At 45.3% G+C, this 15,370-nt stretch overlaps 1 long non-coding RNA gene across 1 annotated transcript; it reads left to right on the top strand.

The window, feature by feature from the left end:
* The first annotated feature begins 3,625 nt into the window (after positions 1 to 3,625).
* LOC139180116 (uncharacterized) lies at positions 3,626 to 15,063 on the top strand. Its single transcript, XR_011564432.1, has 4 exons — positions 3,626 to 4,993; positions 6,663 to 6,906; positions 11,955 to 12,043; positions 14,219 to 15,063. It is a non-coding gene; the product is annotated as an uncharacterized lncRNA (long non-coding RNA).
* Positions 15,064 to 15,370: the final 307 nt, after the last annotated feature.

Raw genomic sequence — 15,370 nt, 5'->3', positions numbered from 1 at the left:
CCTCCTTCTCCTGCCAGCCTCTGAGCACTCTGACATCCTTGCCACTGCCAGTGTCAAGTTTAAATGACCACTGCAAGGCTGCTTCAGTCTACCAGATGATTTGGCCTTTGGGAGACTTCTCTGCAGAGAGAGCGAGCAGAACCTTCCAGAATGAAGACGGTGGGCCTTGGTAGGCCACTTTGGAGGAGGAGGATCTGGGAAGAGGGGAGCCCTAGGAGACAGGAAAAGATGAAAGACCCCTTCTTGATGATCACAACCAGCCCAGCTGTGAACACCAGCCAAGGACTCCTGCTCTGACCGGGCAGATGTGTGTTCTGGATGATTAATGGGGAATTAGTTAGGAGCAAAGGGGAGGGGAGAGAGAGACAAAGGCATGTAGGAATTTGGAAGGAATAGAGGGGCAGGAGGCAACAGAAAGAGGGGAGAAGAATGCAGGATGATAAGATATTTACTGTCTATTTGGGGAGGGAAGGCGAAGAAGAAGGTAAGGAATGAATGAAAGTGGTGAGGGGAGAGGAGGAGGTGAGGACAAGGTGACCAGTCTTGGGGTGAAGGGTGGGGAGTTTGCCTAGGGAATCACATATTGTCTTAAAAAAACCCTGCTCCCTTAGTTCACAGCTCATCACTAGGAACTGGGGGTGCCAGACAGCACTTCGGTGGAGACCAACCCTGTTGCCCCTCTCCTGGAAAATGCTAGCAAGGGAATAGGGCCATGCTTCCCTTTGGGATGCTGATGAGCAAAGTGGGGCCCCTTTGGCTGGATCCATCTAATCACCTTAGTTGGGAAAATGGAAAATCATACTCAGCCAGGCCAGAGGCCTAATGAAAAGATTGTTGTTTAGTTACTAAGTCGTGTCTGACTCTTTGCCACCCCGTGGACTGTTGCCCACCAGGGTCCTCTGCCCATGGAATTCTCCAGGCAAGAATTCTTGAGTGGGCTGCCATGCCCGTCTCCAGGGGATCTTCCCAACCCAAGGATTGAACTCGCATCTCCTGCATTGCAGGTGGATTCTTTGCCACTGGATGCTAGAGGATTATTACAATCGGTAATTGATATTCATTTAGCTGAAATGCTAACTTCTACAGAGTCCTAAATGGGGTCCTAGTAGCCTATTGCAAGGCCATTTTCAAAGGAATGACTTGTCACCTGGGAGAGAATAAGGTTAAAAGAAGCTGGGCTGTGTTTCCTGGGGTTGATGGGGTGTGGCTGAAAAGGCCATGTGAGACACTGTGTTGTTCAGGGCCCAAGTGCTTCCCTTGCAGAAAAGTGGCTCTTGCGTAGCTAAGAGGCCCTTCCCAGACTGCCCTTCGAGGGAGGGCACCATGACAGTAGGGCAGGGTGGGGCTGCTTGAGCGTACCCCTGCCCACGTGGGGAAGAGTCACATTCTGTGCTTCAGGCTCTCGATATGCTTCAGGTACCTTTGTCATTCCCATGCATAGCATGGAGAGGTTAGTCACTCACCCAAAGGTCTGTGAGCAGTGGGTGACAAAGTCCTCTCATGGAGGTAGGTCTCTGGGAACTAGGCCTCTGTGTCACAATCCTGCAGTGATCCTGGACAAGGAAACCCCGCTGAGCTTTGATTTCCTCAGTTATAAAACCTAAGAGTGTGGGACTTTCCTGGTGGTACAGTGGCTGAGACTCCATGCTTCTAAGGGTAGGGGACCCAAGTTCAATCCCGGGTCAGGGAACTAGAACCTGCATGCCACAACTTAATAAAAAAAGATCACCCATTACGCCGCTAAACATCCCACGTGCCACAACTGAGACTGGATGCAGCCAAATAAAGACATAGAAATAAATATTTAAAACTAAGCAAAAAAAACAAAAACAAAAACCTAGCAGTGACCGCCTCAGGGTCGGCAGGCCAAACCAGACAATGCATGTCACACTTCTAGTGCTCGGCACAAAGGAAGGCCAGTGATAGCTGTGACCAGTGGTGTCCTCAGCATCTGTGGGGCGATTGCTCAGAGCAGTAGCCCCCAGGCCTGGAGGATCCGAGGCTCCAGCCCAGCCCCCTACCCAAGTGAGAATACCCCTTCCCCGGTCTCCACTCAAACAAGTCTTTGGAAAAAAAAAAAAACATAACCTCTAAGAAGCCATCACGAAAATCCTTTAGGAAATTCTGAATATTTATAGATTTTTTTTTTTTTTCAAAATTTCAATTTACGTAAAGAAACCCGCCTGAGTCAGGCTGGGAGGAGCGGTGGGAGGTGCGTTGTGTAGCGTTAATGCGGAGTTTTCCATGTCAAGGAGGCTGAATTGCCTGAATGATGGGTTCTCTCTACATGACACTCAAGCCCTAATGGCAACAACAGGAAATAATATCTCACTGGGTAACTATTTACATTTTTTTTTTTTTTTTTTACAAGCTGTAAGAACTCTGAAAAGTCTGCCTCACAGAGGACTTGGTTTTCCTCCCTGGCACTTAATATCTTTCAGCGGCTGGCAATTACTGCCTTGGCCAGGAGCCCTGATTCAGCACTACCTGCGTCTGCCTAGCTTCAGACACAGCCCCGGGCACCGGGAGGCCAGAAGAGCCTGGGGCACTGTGAGAGCAAGCGGGCAAAGCTAGAAGGACCGGCCTTACTGGGGAGCCCACTCTGGTTGCCTTTTCTTCTCTGTTCTCACAGCTCCGATTCTGTTCTGTTATTACACTCATCACCTGGCACCTGCCAGTATTTATTGATCCATCCTCCCGCTGGACCGCAGATGCTTCTGTATAGCTCTCATCCTCTTTGTATTCTGTTGCCTAGAGGGATGTCTAACCATTGTGGTCACTGCAGCTAACACGAGAGCCAAGCATGTGTAAGTGCTTTGCACGATTTCTCTTCTTTAGTCCCCACTGGAGCCCTAGGAGGTAGGTCGTGTGGTTACCCCATTTCACCCAGGAGGATGTGGAGGCACAGAGAGGTTAAGTACCCCCGCCGCCAATTTGAGCTGGTGGGGGATGGGGGCTTGAATCCACGCAGTCTGAATGCCATCCATGTCCAGTGCTAGTTTGTTGATGAATGAATAAGAACTTTACGGAGGAGGGTTATTTAGCTCTGTCTCCCCTCTCCGTGTAAACAAAAAGGTGGATGACTTAGTATTTTTCAAAATGTCAACTGTATGAGCCCATTAAAGGATCTTTCCCCAAATACCTGTTTGCATTCATCATCTCGCAGCAATTTTCTGAGTTATTTTGGGCAGGTGTTTTTTCCCCCCTGCTTTGACAGATAAAGTCGGGGCCTCCAGAGCTTCTGGGGGAGCCTGAAGTCACGTGGTAGTCCTGGCAGAACAGGGCCTCCTGGATCTCCTCTCACAGCCCCACCACCACGGGGATGGGGAGGTGACTCCCTTTGATGAAAGAAGGAGGAATTACCTCCTTTCCCTCCCCCACCTTGAGTTTCCTTTGGAGAAGTGGTGGGAAGGAGCGGACAAAGGAAATGTAGACTGAAGCTTATCTTCCAGCCCCGTGTTTGATCATGGTCCTTGAGCTGGGTGCTTTGAAGAAGTGGTTTCGTTTATCTCCTATCAGCCCTCAGGGAGATAGGCAGGGTGGCTAGGGGGTGGGGATGGGGGCAGCGAAGGAGGGGGGTGCCAGGAGGTGTGCTTTTGAAGTTCCCTCCCTGCACCAGCCCCACCCCATGCATCAACCTTAGCCCTGGGCAGTCACCCTTGACGACTTTGTTCCTTTGGGCCTTCAGGTTTCTTCCAGATTCCCCTTTTAAGTTGCAGATACTGCTGGGAGGAATCATCCTTTAGTAATCTGCCAACACCTTGGCTGTGATTAGCAGAGAGTGTTTGACCCTGGGTAGTAATAACATTTATGGAGCCTTACGGTATGCCGGCCTGTCTGAGCTCCTTACCTGTAAGAACTCATTCACCTTTCACTACAAACCGATGAGGTAGGGAGTGTGCTTGTTTTTATAGGTGATCCCCTGAGGCTCAGAGAGGTTAAGTAACTCACCCAAATTACACAGCTCAAAAGTGGTAGAACCAGGATTCAAATGCAATATCTGTTTCTGAGCTAATCTGAATGCAGGCCTGAGAGAGCAGCAGGAAAGCTAAAGACTTCAGGGACTTCGCTGAAGGTCCAGTGGTTGACTCAGTGCTCCCTGCGCAGGGGCGTGGGTTTGAACCCTGCATGGGGGACTAAGATCCCACCTGCTGCATGGCACAGTCTCATTATCAATATCAGTTCAGTCGTTCAGTTGTGTCCGACTCTTTGCGACCCCATGGACTGCAGCATGCCAGGCCTCCCTGTCCATCACCAACTCCCAGAGTTTACTGAAGCTCATGTCCATTGAGACAGTGATGCCATCCAACCATCTCATCCTCTGTCATCCCCTTCTCCTTCTGCCTTCAATCTTTCCCAGCATCAGGGTCTTTTCCAATTAGTCAGTTCTTCGCATCAGGTGGCCAAAGTATTGGAGCTTCAGTTTAGCCTCAGTCCTTCCAATGAATATTCAGGACTGATTTCCTTCAGAATGGACTGGTTGGATCTCCTTGCAGTCCAAGGGACTTTTAAGAGTCTTCTCCAACACTACAGTTCAAAGGCATCAATTCTTTGGCACTCAGCTTTGTTTATAGTCCAACTCTCACATCCATACATGACTACTGGAAAAACCATCGCCTTGACTAGATGGACCTTTGTTGGCAAAGGTTTTTAAAATGCTGTCTAAAAAATAGCAAATGACTTCAACCATCTTCCAGAATACTGCTCTTCACAACCAGGTTTTTATTTTTATTTCCAGCTAGTGGTAAAGAACCCACCTCCCAGTGCTGGAGACTGAGAGACACAGGTTTGACCCCCGGATTGGGAAGATCCCCTGGAGGAAGGCATGGCAACCCACTCCAGTATTCTTGCCTGGAGAATCCCATGGACAGAGGAGCCTGGCAGGCTATGGTCCATGGGGTCACAAAGAGTCAGACATGACTGAAGCGGCTGAGCACTCGCACCAGGACTGAGAATATGGTAGAAAGGAAGCTGACACAGAGAAGGGAATAAGGTGAACTTTCATTTCATTAATTGAACTGGATTGAATGAATTCATTCAAGTACTGTTTATTGGCTACTTGGTAGGTGCAGGCCTGAGGTGATCCCAGGGGAGATAAGGACCACGGCAGGCCGGCCAGTCCTGGTCACCTCCAAGACATGCACATTTCTGGCTCCTAAAAGGCAGGGAAATCTTCTCCTTTGGGCACCTGTGGGCTTCTTTTGTAGATTAAAAGAAAAAGTCAGGAGGCTTTAACTGAAATCGTGCTCATTACCTTGTACTTTAGTTGCCCATTATTCTTTTTTTTTTTAATTTATTTATATATTGTTTTTTAAATTGAGGTACAGTTGACTTACAAGATTATATTCGTTTCAGGTGTACAGCAGTGATTCACAATTTTTTATAGATTATACTCTATTCAAAGCTGTGATAAAACGTTGGTTGTATTGCCTGTGCTGTACCGTATATCCTTGTGGCTAATGTATTTTAGACATAGGAGTTGATTCCAGTTGCCCACTGTTCTAAAAAGCATTTGCTTCATGTTCAGTTCAGATTCTACCACATTTACTGAGCACCTCTGGGTGCTAGTATGCATCATTTCAGGTGTGTTCATGCATCATCTCTCATTTGTGTATAAGGGGAGTCCAAGAGCAGGGTGGAGGCCCCAGGAAGGGAAGCAGGGACCAGGGTTCCTCAGATGTCCTGCCCCCGTGCTCTAAGCACACCCTCCCAGCCGGAACCACTGGGGCCCCAGAGATCCTGGTAGCAAACCAACTGTTTCAGTTGCACAGGGCAGATGTCACACCTGCTTCTGACACCCGTGGGCTTCAGCCATGAAGGTGATGATAGTTCTCTGATGCCCACCCCCCCTTCTGGTGGATAAGCCTCTCAACTTGCCCAAAGCAGGCCCTTTGCTAGGCTGGCCTCCCAATTAGCAGGGATGTGCAGCTTCAAATTCATTTCAACAAACACGATTAGAGAAAAGGGAAGAGCTGCTCAGGCAGTGGCTCAATTACCGCTGCTTGTATTTGATAAAACCAAATTCCAAGATGTCAGAACAATTTCGAGGAGTGTTTATTTCCATGGCCCTCTGCCAGCCTCTGCTGGGAGATGGAAATCCAAGAGGCGGGGTCCCAACCAAGCCGCTGGCTGCAAGTATCCAAGTATATAGTAGTCCATTCAGAGTGGAGATTTACATAATAAGCCCCCTTTAAAAATGATTTAAGCGATTACTTTTTTTGGAAACATGCACTTATTTATTTATGATTAAGTGCATTCCCATGGCGCCAAATTCCCAAACGATGAGAATGAGCATTGAAAAAGACCTCCCTCCATCCAGTTCTTCTCCCCCATGCATCAGTGCTGTGAGTGTATTGTCCATCCTTCAGAGGTATTCTGTACATACATTAGCAAATACATATGTATTCTTCCTCCTTTTTATACACGAAGGGCAACACACTGCACACAATGTTCTGCACTTGCTTTTTTTAAAAGCTAATATAGTTTGGAGATTGCATCATGGGCTTCTGCATTTTATTTATTTACTTTTTTAGTTTCACTGCACTGTTACATGGATGTGTGATGAGTTTACTTGGCCATTCCCCTGCGGGTGGACATTTAGATGGTTTCCAGTGTTTGTTCCCGCGGTGAATAACCATACATATGTTTATATGTGTATTTAGACATACAGTAAGTACCCTACAAATGAACCATCAAGTTTGGAACTTTCAAAGATGCAAACATCCGTTCCATCAACATCAGGCGTGAGTGAAATCGCAGCTTGCCCTCCGTCTCCTATTGCTGGTGGCGATCCTTCAGCTCTGCCATCTCCCACCTCCTCTCTCTCCTCCAGTGACTCTTCTCCCCTCTTCACTCGATGCCACCCCTGGATGCCCATCATTGTACTGTCTTACTGTACTTTTCAAGGTACTGTACTATAAGGTTAAAAATCTCTTTGTGTGTTTGTTTCATATGTATCTCTTGTGTGAAAACTACTATAAACCTATTGTAGTACAGTATTAACAGTATTAATACTGTTACAGTATTATAAACCTATGTATCTGATTGTGTTAGCTGGGTACCTAGACTAACTTTGTTGGACTTATGAACAAGTTGGACTTACAAAAGCGCTCTTGGAACAGAACTTGTTTGTATGTAGGGGTCTTACCATATATATAATATATATCATTCTCCATGTGTGCTAATAAAACTATAGGGTAAGTTCCTAGGAATAGAATTGCAGGGCTGAAAGCTATATGCGTTCAAAACAAGCCCCTTTCAAGAAAGTAGGTAGGACCCAACACACCCTTGGAGTGAGAAGTTCAGCCGAGGGACTCAGGGAAGAAAGCCAGGGCAACGCCTCCAGGAACTTCTGGGCCGTTCATCTGGAGAAGGGTCAGGAAGAAGGGTTCCATTTCCATCTCTGGATTTAAGAGAATGTGCCTGCTTCTCTAGCTTTCCTCTTCCTTCTCGTCCCACATTCTCCCTCATTTAGCAGAAGGAAGAGGAGAGGAAAAATTACGTCCAGCCTCAAGGAATCCATGATTTTGATAAATACACATTTTAATATTGCCAACTTTCCAATCAGTGAACCCCAACAGAAACGCTGGATTGTCTGCACCTTTTTTCGTTCACGCTCACAAGAAGGCAGAAGTTCGTGCCAAAGATAATCCGTAAACTGCTATTGTATCCATGGAGGTTTGTATCTGGTTCTCACTGTGAATTTCCAGCATGAGGCTTGTGATGTGTCTGAAGACATCAAATCATGACATCAGTAATTACTATTAGCAGAGTGCTTGCCAAAGCAGCTGAGCAGTCTTCACTTTGTTCTTATTTGAATATTGTATTTTTGGATAGGTATTGCCTGCAGAATTCAAAGGTACCAAGGGCATGGGTATGTAACTTCTCAACAAGGATTGAGATGATAAGAGTTTTCTGCTTTATCGATCATTTGCCAAGAAAAAAAAAAAACTAAAAAAAGAGCAGCAGATGATGCTGTTCTGCAGGTGTTTGGACACCTTAGTTTCTTGCTGCAAAGAAGCACAGGAAAGCCTCTGTCTCCTCTAGTTCAGGCCCAGGGCTGGGCCTCCTTGGTCCGCTGAGTCCAAGCTCACTTTTTGTGAGTGACCTTGACCCTGTGACACTGGGAGGAATCAGGACTGCATGGAGTATTGATGGGCCATAGAATCAGGATAAACGTTCATTCCAGACCGTCTAAAGTAGAATTCTAGGGGTATCCCTGGTGGTCCAGTGGCTAAGACTCCATGCTCCCATTGCAGGGGACCGGACTCAGTCCCCAGTCAGGGAACTAGATCCCACATGCTGAGACTAAAGAGCCCATGTGTGGCACAGCCAAAATAAATACTTAGATATAAAAAAAGAATTGTACCATCTTGAAGACCTTTCTCAGGCATCCTGAAGGTACCCCTTCCACATTTCCCAACGTCCATCTTGATACATCGAACACAACTGCTTTCTGCCAGGTGTCTTTGTTTTTCTCATTCATTTCCTGAAATAAATAATAAATCAATGCACAAATGATAAAAACAACAGCAACAACCAAAACACACACACACACACACACACACACACACACACAACCCAAATAATCCAAACCAGAATAGTACAGTAGCTGCAAACGCTGAGGAGACCGTGTCCTTTTCCTTATGATGTTTATGCCTGCTCCACATCAGGCCCCGGGTGAATCTTTCCCCCACTGCAGTCGACATGCATAATGACAATCTCATTTATGACAGGAGACATGTTTTTGTTTTAAAACAACTGACAGAGCTGCGAGATGGGGAACGACAAGAAAGTGCGATTGGGGGGGGTGGGCGGGTGGGGCTGGGGGAGGCGGGCAGGAGGCTGGTGAAGGAGAATGGCATTTTCTTGATTAAAAAGCTGGAATCCATCCTGTGGAGCAAGTGAGGAAAGGCGTCCAGGAAGAACGCTGGGGTGGGGCCGTGACATAACAACAGTCCTCTGAGGTCTGGACGAGGGGACTTGGGTGGCCTTTGAACTGCCTCTGATTGGGCGGTGTCAGAAGGGACCATGTGTATGAAGGTGCAGAGAGAGTGTGGACAGAGGAGAAAGGTGAATTCCGCTCTCCAGCCCACCTCTCCCTGGGTGATGTCTCCGGTCAGCTCAACAAGCATCCATGAGCCCCTAGAGGTCTGCCCTTGACGTGCTGACTCCCAGTCCAGGCAGAGAAGTGAAGCCAGAGGCCCTGGGAATCGCGGGAGAACAGGGAAGTTTGTACAGATGGCTCCTTTCCCCTCGGGTTTAGGGAAGGGAAATACAATGCTCTCACCTGTGTTTGAGGAGCTGGCTCTTTCCTCTGGCCAACCACTGGGAGTTGTAATCTTTTCCTTAGAGCTGTTTAGAACTGTTCCCCCCTAAAAGTCTGGAGGGGAAAATGATAAAAGATGAAGCCTGACCAGGAGAGGAGAAACAGCAAAAATCAAGAATGATCTAGAAAGTGAAGAGAAAGGAAGAACTTGGATGAGAAAGAAGTTAATGACTCCACAGTAAGAGTAACTTTTAAAAAAGTCTCCCATAGAAAACAGTTTTATGGCTACCAAAGGGGAAAGAGGATGGGGGAGGAGCAAATTAGGAGGTTGGGATTAGCAGATACAAACTACTCTTGTGATATAAGTAAACAACAAGATCCTACTGTATAGCACAGGAAACAATAGTCAGTGTCTTGTAATAAACCATAATGGAAAAGAAAACACAAAGTCACTGGAGATAGTGATCAGATCCAGGGCTTATGGAAAGGAATTAGAGTACTCCTGGCATATCTTATTAGAATGTATGTGTGTGTGTGTGTGTGTATGTGTGTGTGGTTGGGGGGTTCTGTGTGGGAAGGGAAGGGTTGACCAGAAGCAGCTAATTCCACTGAAGGATTGTTAGCTATTTCTCTCCTTGATTTCTGGACATGATTAAGTTGATATGGACATGATATGGACATGAGTTTGGGCAAACTCTGGGAGACAGTGAAGGACAGGGAAGTCTGGCGTGCTGCAGTCCATAGGGTTGCAGAGTCAGACATGACTTACAGCGACTGAACAACAACAGTGTTGATATGGGATCCATCGGACCACTGGGTTAACTCAACCAGCTTTTCTTTCTGAGACTGGCAGTGATACAGCTCTGGGCAACAAAGGCAGGCAATCCAGGTCTGCAGGGCCCTACATCCAGGAGCCTGCCCGTGCCCAGTGGTGGGGCCGGGCTGCCTCCACTTCTTTAGCTCAGACTTGCATAGGATGGATGGTTAAAGCATCGGGTCAGCTCCTTCTTTAGGGACATAAATTCAGACCTTCTTAAAACACCACCCCCTAAACCACCCTGCAAACAATGCTGAACATTGGTTTCTTAAACCCCAATATATTTTGCCAAATAAGAGAGTGTTAATACTCCTCCCTCCCCTTCTCCGAATGAATTGGATTACTTAAAGCATCTTTTCGGAGACGTCAGCAGTTTAATAGAGGCAATAAGTCAGGGCTGCCCTTGTGCTTTATTTTTCTGCCAGTATTTAGTTAATTAAAGAATGCAAATTAAAACACCTTAATTTATATAATATCAATACCAACGCCTTAAAACATTTGGCATAACTGCTCTGGCACGTCCCTTACATAAACTCTTCAGAGCAGTGCTAATAAAAATGAAAAAGGTTGTAAATCACATTTAATTTATTCATCTTCTGTTTGGTACCAAAGTGTATGCCAAAATCAAGTTATTTATGAGCACGTCATAACAATAGGCACTTTTGTTGGTTGCAAATGACACAAAAGGTTTCTCTGAGGGATGTGTGTTTTAATTTGGAAATGTCTCCAGGTGCCTCTATTTTCTGGGCTCTGATTTCTAAAATTGCTAAAATTTTTGCACCCAGAAAAAAAATAGATTTAGATATTGGAAAACATATAGAGCCTAAAAATACGGTGACATCTGCTCAGAAAGACACCTGCAACCATCTGCGTGTAGATAGATGTATACACCAGACGTCCTATGGCACATGAGTCTTCTGGTGAGATAAAAGGTTGGTGATTTATATCTGATTTCTTAAATATTCCATTAAGAGGATTATCTCACAGGAGGCTTGGATACAGATGACATCGGAAGGGATTTGGTGCAAACCTGCTTTTTGAGAAGTGACCCCATGGACTGTAGCCCTCCAGGCTCCTCTGTCCATGGAATTCTCCAGGCAAGAATACTGGTGTGGGTTGCCATGCCCTTTTCCAAGGGATCTTCCTGATCCAGGGATTGAACCTGTCTCCTGCACTGCAGGCAGATTCTTAACCATCTGAGTCACCAGGGAGGCCCCTAAACAGAGATGAACTGCATGTATTTGAATAAATAGCCAAACACCCATCTTCCTCTTTCCCCTCCTTTGCTGATATACCTTTCTTTCTCTGGTGGATCGGAGCCTAGAGTACATTTTTTTTTTTTATCTAACCTGGAGAATGGCGAAGCTCCCTAATGCAATTAACCTTGTTAATCTCACTACTTCACCCAGCTTTCTTTCACCTCCACTCTTTACTCAGTGTTCTGTGGATCTCAGGGCATGTGGGACAGTGAACAGAAGTTCTAGAAAAACCCTCTCCATCCTGAAAACCCCAAGAAAATTCAAGAATGAAATGCCCTAATCAACTGGTGGCTTCTCTACGTGGGAGCGAAGAGCCCAGTGCAATCCTATGCCCTGTTTTATTCATTTTCTTTTTTTCTTTATCTGTTAACCATCTTGAGATACCAGTTAGCTTCCCTTGCACCAAGGTGCCCAGAACTCACAGGAGCTCCACCAGATACTCTAAAATTTAAAGGAAATACACTTCTTGGATATCACACTAACTAGTAGCTCAAGGTGGTTAACAATTTCAACATTAAACTGAGTTACATTCAGTTTGATTATGTCAGTCCTTGGGAACCTGGGTATTCATCATCATTTAAAATTTTTTGTTTTATTTATGCCTGTGCAGGGTCTTTGTTGCTGTGCATGGACTTTTCCTGGTTGTGTGTGAGCTCCTCAGTGGGATGGCTTCTCTTGTTGTGGAGCACTGGCTGTAAGGTGAGAGGGCTTCAGTAGTCATGGCTCATGGGCTCTAGAGCTCAGGCTTAATGGTTGTGGCAAAGAGGCTAGTTGCTCTGTGGCATGTGGAATTTTCCTGGACCAGGGATCAAACTCATGTCCCCTGCCTTGGCAGGCAGATTCTTTACCACTGGATCACCATAAGTCCCTGTTCATTATCTTTTAACATGAACATTACAAGCTTAGTAGAAGAGGTAGAATATTGGGATTCCTCACTTGGGATGATGACGCAGATGTGGCAAATGGCATCTGTCTGTGATCTTAAGATTCATGGGTCCTGAGCTGCCACTAGGGCTGTGGGGAGGCCCTGCAAAACTCCAGAGGAAATGGGTCCTGAAGTCTCTCTTTCTGATCTTAAAAACACTGATAGGCCTCCTTGAAAACACCGACAGACATTGGTTCCCTTTGGAGCTCATGGGATGCTCTGGTTGCCTCAGACTCAATGCAATAGTTACCTATAAACTCACACTCTTCCAGGTGTATGTTCCTTTTTTTGAGGCGGGGAGGGGGTGTGCCAAGCAGAGCCAGAGAAGATCTTAAAGTTAGCTGCCCTCCCATTCCCTCTCAAAATTCCCCTCTACTCCCTCAACCTCCTAGTGTCTCACTGAGTCATGGGAAAAAAGAGCCTGTTGTGGCAGACAACCTAGCTTGAGGGGGTGAGCTGAGCTCTGAGGACATCTGGCATCACAATCCCTCGGTGGTAGGATTGGAGGGTGGTCTGTAAGCACTTTCTTGATGTGTTGGTGCTGAGCCTACGTATCCTTGTGCGTGATCGTGGACATGTTTCTCTCTCCTTTTTTCTTGCTACATGTCATCCTTAAAAGCTAAGTTTTACCTTTATACTTATTTGTACCTCTCTTGCCTCCATAAAAGATTTGAGGTCCCTTACTATCCAAAACACAGATACAGTATGACCCAAAGCCATAAACAAAGTAACAAGATCAGGGTCAAGGACAAAGGAGGAAGGAGGAGGAAGAAGCAGAGTAATAGCACCAGAGAGGGAAAGCTTCAATTTAGGAAAGCAAATGCAATAGAGAACAACACTCAGCTCCCAACTCCCTGGCACCTTGGTGGGCAGTGGTCAGCTCTTGTAATCACTGGATGAGTGCACCCTAAGGGCAGGTTGAAATGCCTGCTGGGGGCTCAGTGCTCTGTGAACTGGTCAAGCTATTGCATCTCTTGAAGTCTCTGCTTCCTCACCTATAAAATGAAGATTCACTTGCCCATGATAGGGGTCTTAAAGGAAAGGAAAGTGAAGTCACTTCAGTCGTGTCCGACTCTTTGTGACTCCATGGACTGTGGCCTGCCAGGCCCCTCCATCCATGGGATTATCCAGGCAAGAGTACTGGAGTGGGGTGCCATTGCCTTCTTCAGACAGAAGTCTTGAGAGAATGCAATTCAGTGATGAGGACAGTAGCTCCCTTAGCGTGGACTGTGCAGCCTCTCTTCTAAGTGTTTTGCACAGAAAAATTTAATCAATTCTAAGTTTGTTTTTTTTTTTGCATTTTAATGTCTCTGACATTGATTTCTTAAAAAGAGCATTGTATCACAGATTATTTTGCAGCATTTTTCTTTCGTTGTTGGACGTGGAATAAGGGTGTAATGTAGATGATTAGATGAAATGTGTTGTTAACTCATTCAGTCCTTATAATAACTTTATGAGGTAGGTGGTGTTTTTGTCCCATTTTACAGATGAGGAAGCTGAGGCAATGTAAGATTTAAATGATTTGTCTGAGGGCAAGCAGTGCAACTAGGAATATATCCTAGGCTGTTTGACTCTACTGCCACAACATACTGTGGCCTTTCATCAAATAGTTCAGCAAGAATCATTTCAACAAAAATTTCACCGTTATGTACCAGAATGTACTTACCTGGTCCCTCTTAATGGCTGTGTTTTCTGAATGTTCTATTATTATATGAAGTAATGCTGATACTATTCTTACACATTTATTTGTACAAATGTTTCTTACACACCTGTTTATTGTCATCTGACTTTGCTTGTAAAATATGTAAAGATAAATTATGTAGACAAATTTATCCATCATTTCTCTTATGACTTCTGGGCTCTGATTTTTATGCTTTAGAAAGATCTCCACTCTGCAATCATAGAGTAAAATGATTCATTTGTGAAAATATTTTTTTTACTGTTAATAGGATTACAGTTCAGTTCGGTTCGGTTCAGTCGCTCAGTTGTGTCTGACTCTTTGCAACCGCATGAACTGCAGCACGCCAGGCCTCCCTGTCCATCACCAACTCCTGGAGTTCACTCACACTCACGTCCATCAAGTTGGTGATGCCATCCAGCCATCTCATCCTCTGTCATCCCCTTCTCCTCCTGCCCCCAATCCCTCCCAGCATCAGAGTCTTTTCCAATGAGTCAACTCTTCGCATGAGGTGGCCAAAGTACTGGAGTTTCAGCTTTAAGCATCATTCCTTCCAAAGAAATCCCAGGGCTGATCTCCTTTAGAATGGACTGGTTGGATCTCCTTGCAGTCCAAGGGACTCTCAAGAGTCTTCTCCAGCACCACAGTTCAAAAGCATCAATTCTTCGGAACTCAGCTTTCTTCACAGTCCAACTCTCACATCCATACATGACTACTGGAAAAACCATGGAATTACAGTATGATCCAGTAATTCCATTCCTGGATGTATATCTGATGGAAATGAAAGCACTTACTTGAAAATATACATGCAACCCAATGCTTCCTGAAGCATCATTCACAGCAGTCAAGATATGGAAGCAACCTAAGTATTCATCAACAGATGAATGGATAAAGGATGATATGTGATACACATATACAGTGGACTATTATTCAGACATAAAAAAGAATGAAATGTTTCCATTTGTAACAACATGGATGGACCTAGAGGGTATTATCCTTAGTGAAGTAAATCAGACAAAGATAAATACTGTATATTGTCATGTATATGTGAAATCTAAAAAAATAAAATGAATGTATATAACAAAACAGCAACAGACTCACATATATAGTGAACAAACTAATGGTTACCAGTGGGGAGAGGGAAGGGAGGAGGGGCAAGACAGGGGTAGGGACCACAGGTACAAACTACTGTGTATAAAATATACAAGCTTACAAGGATATATTGTACAGCAGGAGGAGGACTATAGCTAATACTTTATAATAACTAAGTGGAATATAATTATAAAAATATTGAATCACTATGTTTAACATCTGAAAGTAGTATAATATTATGAATTAGCGATGGTAAAACATTATTTTCAGGGACTTCCCTGGTGGTCCAGGGGCTAAGACTCTATGCTCCCAATGCAGGAGGCTTGGGTTC

The sequence above is a fragment of the Bos indicus genome, chromosome 27 (genome assembly GCF_029378745.1).
Source record: "Bos indicus isolate NIAB-ARS_2022 breed Sahiwal x Tharparkar chromosome 27, NIAB-ARS_B.indTharparkar_mat_pri_1.0, whole genome shotgun sequence".
NCBI classification, from domain to species: Eukaryota; Metazoa; Chordata; class Mammalia; order Artiodactyla; family Bovidae; genus Bos; species Bos indicus.
The sequence above is the reverse complement of the archived record's forward strand: the minus strand, read 5'-3'. Positions and strand labels throughout refer to the sequence as shown.